This window comes from Parasteatoda tepidariorum, chromosome 2 (assembly GCF_982258835.1).
Source record: "Parasteatoda tepidariorum strain Cologne lab strain chromosome 2, Ptep-v5.0, whole genome shotgun sequence".
Taxonomy (NCBI): domain Eukaryota; kingdom Metazoa; phylum Arthropoda; class Arachnida; order Araneae; family Theridiidae; genus Parasteatoda; species Parasteatoda tepidariorum.
Window position 1 is genome coordinate 96,140,822 of NC_141756.1, and position 16,230 is coordinate 96,157,051.

The window sequence follows — 16,230 nt, forward strand, 5'->3', positions numbered from 1 at the left end:
ACATTCAGCTCGCAGATGAGAAATATGACTTTGCTTTTCTTTGTAACAGCATCAATAATTGTTTCAAACTCGATTGAGAATAGTTTTGATAGTAATTTAGTGAACAAATGAATATTTTGATTTGGGCCTCGTATGAAACAGTATTTTAAAGCGTCTACGAAGCAACAAATATTTTTAACTAATTTTTTTTTCATTTATAGTAGCCGTAACATCTGTTGCAAAGTTTAAAAAAAACAATGATAAAAAGATAGATTTGCACTAAATGCTCGTAAATATTTTCTTTTCTCGCAGCTCGCTTAGTTGCTGTGCTTACTTTACTTGCACAGTGAAACATGTTAAGTTGACCATCTCTATAAGTTAATCACCCATCTAAGATTTTGATGATCAAGTGCAAAACTGGTAAAAACAATTTATTATCATTTTTATAAAATGACTTCTCTTATAAAACCATCAAATTGTAGTTCCACTTCTGATCAGTTTACGCTAGTTTCACTGTAGTAGCTTTAATAATTTTCTAAACTCCTTTTATAACACACAGCATATACATTACCGTGTTTATCATTTAAAGTAATTATCTTTCCTAGTTATTTTATAATTACTATAAATGTTTCGAAAGGTTTAAAATGTTGACATTTTCGAATTAAAAAAATTGTCGTTATTCAATTTTCCTGATCCCTAAGTGCATTATGTTTCAATTAACTTAGTTATTTTTATTCATAATTTCATTGTTATAGTTAATTGTTTGTTATAATTATAAGTTTGTTATATTTGTTATAGTTATAATTTTATTTATAATTTGAAATTTCATAGTATATATTTTTGTTTGAAAAACAAAATCCATCTTTTGCGTTTCATCGTCATCATTGGGTGGGCCTTGGCCTTCTATGAAATATTTCTTCATGTCGTTCTCCCTGATGCCAATTCTGATTATCATTTGCGTTTGGTAATACGAATTTTATTTTAATATGATAACTATCCAAAACTTCATTTTTATTTGTTTCATTTATTTATTGCATATTTGGCAAAATGAGGTGAAAAATAATAACTGTAACCATAGCAATACATATTATAGCTTATTTTTAAAAAAAATAATTTCATCATTTACAACGGGCAAATCTAAGCTCTAGAGAGATATAAAAATTTTCCTATTTTTCGTGCAACTGTGAATAGATAGTGATTTACAAAAGTGAAATGAATTCACAAAAAAGCATTTAACAGTACGATATTTTTTGGAAACTCATTGTCATTCACAACTATTTTCATTCATCAGGTTTAATGACTTTGGATTTAATTTTTCTGAGTTTCAAAGCGAGTAACGTGATTTTTTTTTCTCCAGAAGATAAACGATTAATAATAGTTGGAGTTAAAAAGCATTTTCCCCATCATACTCTCCGTGCATTTTTCCATATATATCTTTGCGATTTCCCGAGTCTACGATTTGAAACTTAAACATGGAAAGATTATAGACTCCATCAGTAAAACATATCAATAAGAATCCAAAACTGAAGCGAGAACGTTTTCAACAGCAACAAAAATGTCCTTTTTAAAAATGGTAAAGAAGCTGCAAACTTTCAGAATCATTTTATAATGGGAAGGGAAAAAATTAAAATATATATATATATTTCAGTAAGGAAAAGAAGTAGCGCATATTTAAGATTTGTAGCGTTCGAAAAATAATAAGTAGCCCAAAAAGTAGCAAGTAGCGAAAATTCAATTTTCAGTAGCGGGGAATTTTAAAAGTAGCCCAATCCGCTACTTGTAGCCCAATCTGGCAACACTGATTAAATGTTTTCAAAATAACATAGTCTTTTATTGGTTAATATTTTTACAATTGTCTTTTTTATACTTTATTTATATAGTTGGAGTTCCGCCGAAAGAAGGTTGATCATTCAGGGTTCCATAGTCGGAGAAAATTGGGAATCAATTGCCTAGATAAAATTTCCGGTGTCTGTAAAATTGCCTTTCAAATTCGGCTCCCCTAAGATTTAAAAAAATAGGCTCAAATTCAAAAAAATACTACTAATAATACTCCGTATGAAATTATAAACAATAAACTTACTTACAATATCAAAAGTGTAATAAAACAGATTAAACCACGTGATACAAATTTTTTCACTGTGGGATAGTGAGTTTTTATAATCTAACCCTGCATTCTTTTCCATCTTTGAAACCAAATAGTATTAGTTTATGTTACGTAAGATTGTTTAGAAGGGGAAAGTGGGTGAGGGGGTGTATCCGGAAGTGTGCCTAAACAGGAAGCTGTGGGTCCCAGACGAAACAGTGTGAAAGAGTTGTGGAAAGTCATAAATAAATTTGTGGGAGAAACTCGGGGGCGCCCTAGTCTGGAATGGCCGAAACTCGGATGAGCGGCGCCGCCTCCTGCTAAGGGACACTGACCCTTTAAGGGTTGCCGGACACTTAATACTGATAAAAAAAAAAACTATTCAAAAATGTTCATCAGAAAGTTTTTTTATTTAATGGAATGACTGGACAAGATTAATAAGACCCGAGGAAGCATCATTGTTTTTCTTTTTCTTTAAATTGAATTAATACGTAAGGGAAATTTCATGTGGTTTATGTCACTTGGTTACTTAGCTATCTCCCCCCCCCATTAAAACATGGGTAAGCATTTTGATGCGGGGGCCGCTTTACGGAAGGCCGCGCTTTTTAAAATAATCGAATTTATCTTGCAGTAGTTGACTTATTATTTGATAAATGGCATAAATTGTACCATAAAAATCATTAAAGCTAAATTAAATACAATAGTGGCTGTTATATATTAATTACTTATTGATCTATTTTCTATCGCTACAAACACGTTTAATTTTAGTTAGTGATTTCTTAAAATCTACTTTTTAACTTTTTTTTTTAAAAGTGAAAAAAATATTTATACAGAAAGAACAAAACAGAAATAAGTAAGTTTTGCAATAAATAAAGGGTAATCATAAACAATGAAGAAAAAAAAACTAAAAATTGTCACTAAAATGGGATTTAATGGTAAAAATTTTGGGTGTTCCTCTGCTACATACCTGATCAAAGTGAATTTTTCTAGTCTGCAGCCCACAAAAAAATAAAAAAAGAAAATCGTTCATTGACCATTGTTTACCAACCTCTGCTTTAGGAGGCAGAGAACAGAATTTTTTTTAAATCTTTTTAAAAATTCATCTAATTTTTTGTGCCATTGTTGTATCAGTGTTTATAATGATGAGAAAACAGCTGTTATGAAAAAGTTGACAGGACATTTGTGCTTAAACGAAACCGTTTTCTATTATTAACTATCACTTTTAGTTTAAAAAAAATAGTTTTAAATTGATTTTAGAAATTGGTATAAAATTATCTCTATTATGGGTATACAGAAGCCTTGATTTCACTAAATGAATGCAAGTAATGAGATAATTAAATTACCACTTACTATCTTTTTTGAAAGCACATGTTCCCATAATGTGAAAATGGTTAAAAAGTGCACAGAATTTGTTCAAAAAAGTGATGTTTTTAATTACAAACCATGTATCTTTTTTTTTCTGTTTTCTGTCTCCAATTTGTTTTCAGTACCTCTTTATAATGGATGCTCTTTGCTATTAACATTTATGAAATATTTCTAAATTTAAAATTTTATATTTTAATTTTTTAGTGTTGAAAAAAATTTACGTTTGAAATTTAAAAACGAAATTTCAAATTTCTTGATGTCACTTTAAAGTAAAATATCTAACGTGTATAACTAAAAAAAAAGACTGAAAAAGATAGCTATAGTTATCTTTTTTTAGTTTTTTAGATGGATCGTTTTTAGTTGAAAAATACTGATTTAGCAGGGAAGCATTCAGCATTCGAGTTTTCATCGTGAGTCAAAATGCTGTGGGAAGAAAAAACTAAAATATTATCATATGTTTAATCAGATACAAAAATAATTTTTTCTCCATTTTAAAGAAAACAAAAAACAATTTCTTAAGTTTTCCAAATTTTTGTGCTCCGTATTCCCTTAACATAAGTATGTCTAACAAGATAAAAAGATGGCTAAAAATAACTCGCCAAGACTCATGAAAATACATCTTTATGTAAAAAAGATTATTTCACACTTATTTTAAGTCATTTAAATTTTTTTTAAAAAGAAATTCGGAATGGATAAATTTAATAATCATATCCTAGCTGCTCATTCTTTCGGGTTTTTTTGGTAGATTTTGTTTTCGTATTTAAAGTTATAGCAAAAGTTATGCTTTTCAATTTATTCGTGGATTTATAAATTTAATTGGGAATCATTTTAATCACCATCCTGGTGTCAGAAACTTTCCAAAACGGCGCTTTAGATTATTTTTTATTTTAGATACATAAAAAAAATGAAGGAAAAAAATTTAAAATTTTTTAATAAGAAAGACAGATAACAAGTAAAAATTAAATATAAAACGAAAAAGAAAAGATTTTTCTATATTCATAGATTGAAAATTTAGGAATAGTTTTCCTTTTTTAAATTTGATACGATAAAAGACATCTAAAGTTGATTTTTTTGGTTATTGTTTTATTTGTCTGCAAAGTAATATAAATGTTTTATTTAAAAAAAACTTTAAATAAGCACAGCTCTGAACACCATTAAGTTCAATTCTGTTACTTTCTTCCTTTAAAATAAAAAAGATTTTGTTTCATAACTATCATCTGCAAGTTTTTCTTCCGTTCTGGTTACTTTATTAAGCCAAAACTAAAGTATGATTGTAAACTCAAATTAAATTTTAATTTTATAAAATTTTTGTGCACAACTTTATTATATTTGATATTTGCAAATTGTGTTGAATATGCATTAGATTAAGCTTAATTTTTGCAATAATAATCTCTGTCTGTTTGCGTTGAAGTTTCAGTCATATTTAAAATTTTGAAGATAGTGTTGTAGATTGATTCTGTTAAGTGTTATGGATGGCTTCTGTACATTCTACTAAGTTCTGCAGACGTATTCTGTAAGTTCTGCTAAGGGCTGCAGATGGTTTCTATAAATTCTGCTAAGTGCTGTAGATTGATCCTGTACATTCTTCTAAAGGCTGCAGATTGATTCTGTAAATTCTGCTATCGAAATCAGCACTATACATGAATCAACTAAACTTTTATATCAATGGTTGATTATCGCATCATGGTGTGGTTATGCTGAATTCTGCTAAGTGCTGCAGATGTATTCTGTAAATTCTGCTATGTGCTGCAGATTGAGGCTGTAAATTCTGTCAGGTGCTGTAGATTGATCCTGTAAATTCTGCTATGTGCTGCAGATTGATTCTGTAAATTCTGCTATGTGCTGCAGATTGATTCTGCAAATTCTGATATCGAAATCAGCACTATTTGTGAATCAACTAAACGTTTATATCAATGGTTGATTATACTCTTGGTAGCAGAAACCTTCCAGCACGACAGCGAGGGCTGCAGATTATTACAGGATCTGCAGATTATTTTTCATAAGTTTTCTTTTTCTTTTGAAAACGCAAACAAACGTATGAAGGAAAATTGCTGAGGATTTTTTAAAACATCTCTAAACTTATGTCTAATAAAAATCACTATACTAGATTGAGAAAACACGGCAAAAAAATAAAAAGTTTAGTTTTTTTTTCGTATTTCGTGATTAATTGCATAAGAATTTTATTCCAATTTTTTGTATAGTATAAAATTCAGCTTTAATTTAAGCATCGTGTAGTGTTTAAGATAAGAACTTACCTTTGAAAATTTTACAACATGTTAAATAAAAATAGCGCTGCAGGTTTACTCTGTAAATTATGGTGTCAAGGTTATGCTCTGGTAAAAAAAAAAATTTTTTTTTTTTTGCCTACAAATGATTTTTTAACATTTATTTCACTAGCATTTACCAAAAAAAAAAAAAAAAAATGCAGTTATGTCAGAATGACAAGATTAGTAAGTAAAAATTCTAACGTTATCATTTTAGTGAATTTAGAAATTTTTGCGGAAGAAAATACTGCAAACACAGAAAGCTGTATATAATAAGTATGGTTTTCTATAAAAAACCATTTTATTTTAAAACCGAACAAAAAATTATTCGTGCGTTTGACCAGAACATATTTTTTAAAAACACGGACAAAAGCACAATTTTAGGGTTTACAGAGGTTAGGGCTTCTGAATAATGTTTCTCGAAAGAAAATTGAGCTACTCTCGAATAAAAAGAAGTTAGAATTTGCTGAGGAGCAACCAGACGCCGTTTGCTATTTCCGTAAATGTGTTTTCACTGTTGCTGGATGATAGGTGCAGGTAAAAAAACTACCTGACACTACTCGTACTACCCCATCTCTTATGCTCAGACTGTGGGGGTATTTTGGCGATGAGGGGAGAAATCGCCTGTCACTTCTCTCTGTTCCTTCCGGTTTACAAAGCATTGACAGAAGATTTTATTTCATTTGAAAACCTCGAAATATTTACAGTAGTAATAAATAAAAAATTAAAATAAGCAGAATTTGGTGAATTTTGCTAACTCTTATGAATTTTTTTGCACGATCATTAAATCTCCTTACAGCATTTTTATCATTTAGTTTAGATATCTGTGAGACTGGAATCTTGTAATCGAAAGTTTAACTTTTTTTCTGAGTAGTTAGAGAGCTTAAAATCTTTACCGGAATTCCGTACCAAATATAAATTGAAGAGCTGAATGGATAAAAGGCATACGTGAAATTTTCATTCTGAAGATTTCAGTGGATGAAAAATTCCACTGGCAGTATATGGGCATTTTTGGAGTGGAAGAAAGATCTAAGTGCATTTGGTTATAAAAATACCACGAGTTATTTTTTAAGGAAATCTGTGTTTAGGCAGCAAATTAAAACGCCAAGCACGTGAATGCTATGTCTTAAAGCTTAAATGGTGTTAAGGATTTTTAGATTTCCTACAGTCAAAGCATAAGATTCAAAGATCATTTAATGAAATTCACAAAATGTTACTTTGATTATTTATCTACTTAGTCGAGCAATGTCTTAAAAATGTTTCTCGAAGCAGAATTTATCGTAAGTTAAAACTCCGAACACTTTCTGACTAACTTAAGTTCCAAAATCTCCTCTGGGTATGTATCAGATGAATCATCTAATCAATCGTTTCCTGACCACAACACCCAGAATTTTTTTTTTAATCGCCTGGAAACTTATTATTAATCTGAATTTTGATATTTTTCTGATTCGAATGTTTAAATGAAAATCTAGAGCTTTATGCTGAATGTTAATAGAAATTTCAATTTTTCAAAACCTGTACTAATAAAACTTAAAAATCAAGTGACCCAAAAATGACTGATGAATTTTGAAAATCGATAAAAAATATAAAAAAGAATTGCGAGGGATAAAAATGTATGTTTTAAGGTAACTTGCTTAAGGTTACTAAGGTAAGCTAGAAAATTTCATTCCATCAAATTGCACAATTAATAAACCACCCACCAATAGGTGGCGCTGTAGGCATATGAGAATTACAGAGATATTTAATGCGAGATTTTACCACGCAATAAGGTTAACAAAAGCTTGTGAAGGATTTTAATGATAAGTTACGCTCTACAATAGAGGATATTCATCGTTTAGGAGTATCACCATCTGGAATACAGCAGTGTACAGTATTCTGCAGCTCCAGCTACTGGCGGGATGTCTAACTAAAAATGCAATTTGGTGGGATAATACGTCGTTTCCCAAGCATAATGAAACAAGCCATACTTTTCCTTTCTTTTTTTTATTGATTTTCAAAATCCACCCCTTATTTTCAAATAGAATTTATCGTTAATTGAAATTATTGTCCATTTTTTTAAATTTAAATTTTAACTGAATTTCAACAGAAATTTCATCTATTTGTACAAATTCGAAAATTTCAACTGAAGTTTTGATCTGTTGACTATACAAATCGCAATCGTTTAAATGGCGGAGGAAAAAGCTATCAACAATCGAAAATTTTTGCCACTTCCTGATCTAAGCTTCTTTAAAAGACACTAAAAATAAAATTTGAGTATCAAAAAGCAGGCTTTTTTTAAATACCTTCACTGGAAAAAAATAATTTTATATTTATCCTAACTTTAATTATTTGATCATCGATTCTGTTAATGTTATTTAGGCCGACCGGCGTGTGTAGGGGGCTGGGAACTGTCCTTGCATCAGAAAGGTCCTGGGTTCGAATCCCGAGCAAGGCATGGATGTTTCTTTCTGCTTTGTGTGTGAATGTGACCCGCCCTATAAATGGGTTGTGGTTGTGTGAATGGCATGGCAGAAGTCGAATTCCTGGCCATAGATGGCGCCACTGAAAAACAGGAACAATCGCACCCCCACTGCCTTAAAACAGGCATACAAAAAAAAAAATTTATTTAGATATTTTGTATCCTACGACAAAATCTCATATAAATGGCTTAAACATCTATATGTATGTAAACCTAGCTGCAAATTTGTATAGTCCTTGAAAGATATCGCTTTGTGATTGTAAAATAATAAAATAGGCAAAACTAGCATAAAAATTAAGCAGCCTGCCCAAAACTTAATGATTTAATTGCCTAATTAATAGATTTTTTTTTCCATATATGTTTCAATTATTGATTTGTCATGTTAAGTAAAACAATTTCTTTTAAGAAAAAAAAAATAATACATTCAAACCTAAATTAACAAGAATAATTCTCTCACTGAGAGTATAAGTTGGCAGCTATGTATTAAATGACCAGTTAATCAAGTTGTATTAATTTTTCTATGTAGACAAAAGAAAAATGAGTTGAACAAATTCAATTGTCATTTCATTGCTACTGGGAAAAAAAACTCGTTTAAAAAAACAAAAAAAGCATAAACTGTCAGTTACGATGATTAAGTATTCGATTACGATTAAAATCAATAAATTCTTCCAATAAATTTCGCGGATATGATCTAATGCTCTTATTTTGTGTTACAGATTTGGATGTGATTTTATTGTTGACTTCCCAATAGATGGGCCATTTTAGTGACGACAGCGTTCTACAGATGTTGAAATTAACTATGAATGAACATGAGTAGTAGATTGAAAATTGCTGTAGGTACTTTTTTTGATTCTTATTTAAAATTTTTAAACTAGTTTTATTTTTGTGTATGTTGTGCAGTGGTCGGAGGTAACGCACTACTAACAGCGAAACTACTGTAAGTAGTCACTTTTTTCCGTAGTTAGTAGTTTAGTGTGAGTATTTTTTTCCTAATAAAAGTTGTAGCTTGTAGCGATTTCCGACAACTACTTTTATAGTTAGTTTAGTAAAGAAACAAGGTTCATGAGCAGCTAATATTTTAAATTTTTTTTAGTACAATTCATCGTATGACCGTCAATGAAGGCGATGAAAATGCGAGCGTTTAAAAATATTATTTGTACTAATATTTAAACTAGCCATTACGGAATATTAGTGGCTTCACAACTTCAATTGCGGAAAGAAAACAGATTACCATGAATAACTTTTGATCTAATGATAGGATCTTCACATTTCAATCTTAATGGTTCGAGTGGGTGACCTCATATGCTAATTAATTAGTGCAAACGATATTTTAAGTTACGAAATCAGACACAAAAACGTACTTTTTCTGGATAAACGTACTTTTTTTCCTCCGGATTTTGATTTATGACCCCCAAAATTTAGGGGGTAGCTGCACTCTGGAAAATAGGGTTCCCATTGTTTGATCAGGAGAGCGATCCAAAGTTTACACCCCTTAATATTAATTTTACTTTTGGCGGTATATCGCCATATTTCAAGAGCCTATTACTTGAATTGAAAAACTTGAAAATTCGATTACTCGAAAATTCATATCGATAATTCCGTGCAAAAAATAAATTTTTAAATATTTATTATTTTTTGTTATTTTATTTAATAAAAATCGAAAAAATTTGAATTGCAAGGGATGCAATTTTTTACATCATTTTCAAGTATGTAAATTTGCATGGCAAAATTTAAAAAATTTGAGCGAAATCGGTTTTTGACAAAATTAAATTTTATTGAAGTCGTATATTATTGATGTTATTTCGATGGAAGGGAACTTATTTTCTCTGTTATTTTCAATGTATTTTATTTATTTTAGAAAATTAAAGAGCAAAAAAAAATTTTCAAAAATTTGATAATTTCCTAGTGTTTCTAGAATTAATAATTCGATGTCGAGAAAGTCGTAAAAAGTTGGAAGATCAATAGAACAAATTCCTAAATAATGCTTTAAAGTTGGCTCTTGTAAACAGGAGTGAATATTTATTAATTATCTCTCATGTATAATTTCTCAATAAAAATGAACTTGCATAACAAGAAATTTGAATTCACCATAGATAAGCCAATTTTTTTTTAAATTCAAAACCATTTTCACCGCACGTGTAAATTAAATTCCCAAACAAAGTTCGTCTTCTGAAAACAGTGACCACGTTTGGAAAGTAGTTTGTAATTATTACATTTAAAAAAAAGGAGTTGTTACTGTAGTTAACTGTATTTGTAACAGAGTAATTGTAGTTAACAACAAAAATAATGCAGTTTTTCCCCGGCAAGGATTTTGTATTAGTTTATTTTGCTTTAATTCACGTTCACTGCAAGGAATGATACGTGTTTGAATTTATTATTTTGTACGAAGCTACATTTTCAAATTTACTATTATTTTTTTTAATTGTATGATAATGATAACTTAACTATTTATATATTAATTTTGCAATTTTAAGCGTGGTGTTAAATACGAAGTTATTAATATACATTTTTTTTTTTTACTTCTGCTACTACTATTTAAAATTTTTAAGGACCATATGAACCTTGTATTTATTTTTTGTACTTTAAATTTTGATGATTTCCCTGTCACCATAACTTTCCCATTTAACTCTTCTCTTTCCCTCAAAATGATGAATATTTATTTATCATGATATTTGTCTTACTTTCTGCCTAACTCTAATAATAAATTAAAAACCTGTATTTAAACCAGTTAAAGTTACGATGATTCGACTCCATATACAAGTATTGATATTTGCTTTACTATTATAAAAACAAATACATCAATGAGATTTTGTAGAGCACCACTCACTTTTTTTCGCTTTGTATTTTTAATTTTAAGAATGTTGAAAGTATTGAGTTGTATATTAGAGGAAAATAAATAAATTGCATAATTTATTATAATTAACACGTTGAATGCCTCTTTAATTTTACATGGCTTCCTCGTCTGGCAAAACGGTAAATAACTACAAACTAAACTTACAAATATTAGACAGATTTTACTAGTTTTATAAAGGTTTAGCATTATATATCTGAAAAAAAGTAGTGAATTATATAAGCCTACGAATTGTTTAGAAATAGTGGTGGATAAAAGTCTACTAAATCGAATTTATTAAACCAAGAATCACAATTAATAAACTACCACTTGGAAATATTTATTCGATGTCCGAAGTTGGCATCTCTGTGTCTATAAATAAAACTATTTTTGTGTGTTCTATATTGCATTAATTTCTTTCAACCTATTTTGTAACGATAATAATGTAAAAAAATTAAAAATTTACTCGAATTATGTGTTTCTAAAAATCATGGCTTCGCAGGTCACCGGTGACCCCCATGGCATTCAACGTATTAAAAAGGAGATAAATAAATTGCATAATTAAATACTTTTTTACGAGACATTCACTGCAAAAATGTATAAATTTGAGATTATAATTAATAAATATTTCCAAAATGTTTTTTTTTCCGGTTTTTATTTTTAACTTTTAAGGGTTGTTTTAAAATATTTGGATAATTATTTGACAAGTTTAAAGGAGAGAATAATAAATTGCTCAGTTAAATTTACTTTATCAATCATTCACAGCAAAAATGTATAAATTAGAATTAACACATTTTCCTAAGTTAATTATTTTTTTCGGCTTGTATTTGTACTTCAGGATTGTTTAAAGTATTTGGATGCACGTGGGGAATTTTAAAGAAGAGAAAAATAAATTGCACAGACAAATAATTTTACCAGACATTCGCAGCGAAATTGTATAAATTAGTGACAGTAAATAATAAATCTTTTTAAGTTAATTGTTTTTCTTTTCTTCCTGGTTTGCGTTTTCTACCTCAAGACTGTTTAAAGAATTTGAATGCACATTTGAGGAGTTTTAAGAAAAGAATAATAAATTACCCAGTTAAATACTTTTACCATACATTCGCAGCACAAATGTATAAACTAAAAAACTATAATTAATAAATCTTTCTAAGCTAAATTACACATTTCTAAGCTAAATTACGCACACACCTTATCACTCTTAAGGACCTATCTTAACTTTTTAACTATGCAGAAAAAAACTCTATCCACGTAAATCTGATAAGCTATCACTTTCTTTTTTTCTTTGTATTTTTAAGTTTAAAGATGTTGACAATTTTTACAGCCGGTCAGAGAAATTTAAAGAAGAGAGTAAATAATTTAAATTGGATGCTACAATTTATGAATTTTTCAGTGATGCAGTGCGTCGCTACTTGCGACTTGACAACTTATCGTTTTAAGAAAAAATATTTACTTTAATACTGTGGAGAGAAAAATATGTCCAAGTAAACCTGTTGAGCTACCGACTTCTTTTTTCGCTTTGTATTTTTAATTTCAGGAATGTTGAAGTATTTGGCAGCTGATCAGAGGAATTTAAAGAAAAGAATAATAAATCGTACAATTTAATACTTTTAACGAGAAGTTCCACAGCATTGCGAGAAGATAACAAAAGCATTTACACCAGGCAATAAAGAGAAGGACGACATTTCAATTTAGCGCGACATTCTTCGGCGAGTTTTTATTCCCATTGCGCAAACGATAGTGTCAGCAGAAGAGAAGAGAGAAAAAAACATTCCAAACAAAACAAAATTAGCTACATTGGCATTTAAATAAGATAATTTTATATAAGTTTGCAATAATAAAGGGGGAAAAAATTCTCTTAAGTGTAACATTAGGTCTTTAGCCGTAGAAAGCAAAGGCTTGTGAAGGGTCACGTGAGTCGAGGTCTACGCCCTGCCTGGGTGCAGACGATGCCACTACCCTTGGCGCCCGACGACCGTCTCGTGACGTCATCCGTGAGAATGGAGATTTATGACCAATGAGGTTGAAGGCAGTGGCGTTAAATAAATAAATAAAGAGAAAAAAATATACGGCATTTTATGCTCTGACAAAATTTCATCGTCTGCTCTAATGAGTGGTAGATATATCATCAGAACCATTTATTTCATTCTGCATTAGTTATCTATAAATTCTATTTAAACAATTTCGCTCCTAAAACTTTTGGTTATCTGTGTAAACTTATTGAACTTATTTTAGTATGAAAGTTTTTAATAATAAATATTTACAATATGCATATAAAATATTAGAAGAAATATTAAAAACGTGTTTACGAAATATTTTCCTTCATTTACGCTTGTATGGGTAATGTAATTTATCTGCTGTAATGGGCGGTAGATATATCAGAATATTTCATTTGGCATCAGTTTCTTTTAAATTCTATTTAAATATTTTTTCACCCTAAACTTAGGGTCATATGCTTGAAATAATTAATCTTTTTTTTTTCTCCATAAAATAAAAATGTGTTATTTTTTTAATTTAAATTATTATACAACTTAGCATAATTATTTTTTTAAAGTATTGAAAACAACCTGTTTTAAAAGCATTTTTTTTCTATTGAAAATTCGTTCATTTAATGATTTTGTAGAATGAGTTGACATCATGTTCTTATATTGAAAACTAACGCGTTAAAGCCTGTGGTGTGGGAGTTGGAGGAGAGGGGGTACTAACTAGACCTGAAAACAGCGACTCGCCACGTGGCGAGTCAACAAAATAAAGTGGCGACTTAAATTTATTAAACAACGGGACACTTTTTCCCATATTTGTTTTTCTTTAAATTACTTAATGGTAAAAGAAGTACAACAATGCTGAAAGATACTCTGGAAAACTGAATTTTCATTAAAATGTCATATTTCTCCAATTCAAAATTTTGATCCTTCAGAATTCATCAATATGTGATGGAAAAATTCATGTGGAAGGCAGAGTTCTTAAACAATTCACGTATTTCAAATTTGAAATGTATTCCCCCCCCCGAATAATTTTAATAAAAAGTTCTTTTAAGTGAGTGTGTTTAACTGAATTTTATCATATATTTACACTACCTTTATTGTTGGAATAACTTTTTATAACCGTAGATAATTTACAATATGAAGTTGTTGTTTTTTTAAAAAATATAATTTAATCAAAGCAAAAAAAGTTGCTATTAAATGAAAGGAAACTATTGGTGACCGACTCATCGGGTTTCAGGAAAAAGTAGATACTAAGTTAAGTCACCGGCCTCTGGCTAGGAAATGAAAACTTAAATTTCCAGCTCAGGCGCAGTCCCCGTCATCTGGCAGGGTGAAACTTACTTAGTATTCCTATCATGGCCACCAGTGAAAAACGAAGCTAGGTGCTTGGTCGTGGTTGGATAATGTATTATGATGTGTATAATTTGTTGCCTTCTGCTAAGGAAACAAGATATTTTATACATACCCTGATTATAACTTTTTTCATAAGTTTGTCGGTAGATGGTGCTGTTAATTGAGAAAAACTATAAAACAATGTTTTCGAATTCGACAACAATTTGTAACAACAATGATATAGCAGGAAGCAGTCTGAGGACAAAATTAGCTGTGCAAGTATTTAAATCGGAATGGTCTGTTATCAACCGATAGAAAATTGTTTTTAATTCAATAGCACCGTTTTTTGATAAATTTTGTAACAGTGTCAACAATATTGGGGGGAGGAGAATAATTATTCCAGTTTACTAAACAAAACGCAGCAAACTACATTTTTATAGTTTTCCTTGAAGTTGAGTTTTCAAATTACCGTAAATTTTAGGTCATCCTGTAATAACAATTTTAGAGTAAAAATAGACTATTATTGAATCATAATTTAAGTATTATTACAAAAATTGACATTTTTGATATTAATTATAACAGCCATAAATAAATGTTATTATAAGTGCATAAATCTAGCTTAATTGATTTAAGTAAGAATGGCCTTTAATACTGTGTTCAAACCTTTAAGAAATGAAATAATTTTTTTTTAAAAAATTATTTTTTAAATGTTAGATATGAAATTGGACTTGTAAGAGGAGAAATTTACAACTTCCGCCGGAAAAGGGGTGTCTTCTATTTCCTGATTATTTCGAACAGGAAGGAAAAAAGAAATAGCAACAGCCCATTCATCGCTACCATTGTAGGAATCGACCTTGCAGAATTATCCAATTGGGTTATTTATAAAGACTGGAGGATGACACACACACAGTTGAGAGAAATTACTTCGTCAATGAAACTTCTTAAAGCTTTTTGCATTCATATTTAAGATGCTCTTGAAGTTAAAGACTCCTCATGGAGCTTGGCGATATATCGGAAAGCATCTATGTTTGTAAACATCACGATAACGATATTTTAGAATACGATATATTGAGAATAACTTATCTTGCGATAAATTAACGTTCACAATTATCGACAACGATGATAACGTGATGGTTATTGACTATCGATATCGATAAATTTCGATTTTTCATTCCCTTCAGTGAAACTTTTTTGAACTTCTTGTATCTATTTTCAATATCTCTAGTGGTTTTTAATATCCCCTTCGAACTGAGGGGAGATATATCATAAGACATTGATGCTTTTTTAAAAATCACGATTATATCGTGATGAATATTGACATATATAATCGTTGATTTTCTTTCGATTCATTGAAACTTCCTTTAATGTGTCGCGTTCAGTTTCAAAGAGCTCTCTAGAGCTGGAATATATATTTCGTGAAATACCGATATTTTTTAATTATCGCAATAACGATATTTTATAATATATCCTCCTTAATTGTGAATGCATGCATTGCGATAACTATCGTGTATAAAAAGTTAACAACGATGATATCGCTAATATTATTGGCAATGATTATTCAAAATTGTATTATTGTCAACAAGTTTATGGAACACTAAAATATCTTTAGGATTATTGACAACGATACTATCACATATCGTGAGTCTTTCTCAATCAACAAATTACTCATTGATATTTTAAAAATAAGATTAATAAAAAATGTTTCCTAAAATTATTTTTCTTTAATTCATTGGTCGTAGTAATAAAATAAAATAGTGGTAGGAGAACAATGGCATTTTTTGCTTATTTTTGGATGAGACGAGATGTTTTAACTATCAAGGCAAGACGCGTGAACACTTTATGTTGTGGTATTTAATTCTAAAACTGGCAAAAATTTTATTTTAAAAATGAAATAAAATTTAATAATTAAATATTTTGTTATAATTTGAATTGGC

At 29.5% G+C, this 16,230-nt stretch overlaps 1 long non-coding RNA gene across 1 annotated transcript in view; it reads left to right on the forward strand.

The window, feature by feature from the left end:
* The window catches only part of LOC147815930 (uncharacterized), a 30,166-nt gene extending 17,345 nt beyond the window's left edge, over nucleotides 1-12,821 (forward strand). Inside the window, exon 2 of the long non-coding RNA XR_015431460.1 lies at nucleotides 8,866-12,821. This is a non-coding gene — a long non-coding RNA (uncharacterized LOC147815930). The remainder of the gene's footprint in view (nucleotides 1-8,865) is intronic.
* The last annotated feature ends 3,409 nt before the right edge of the window (nucleotides 12,822-16,230 follow it).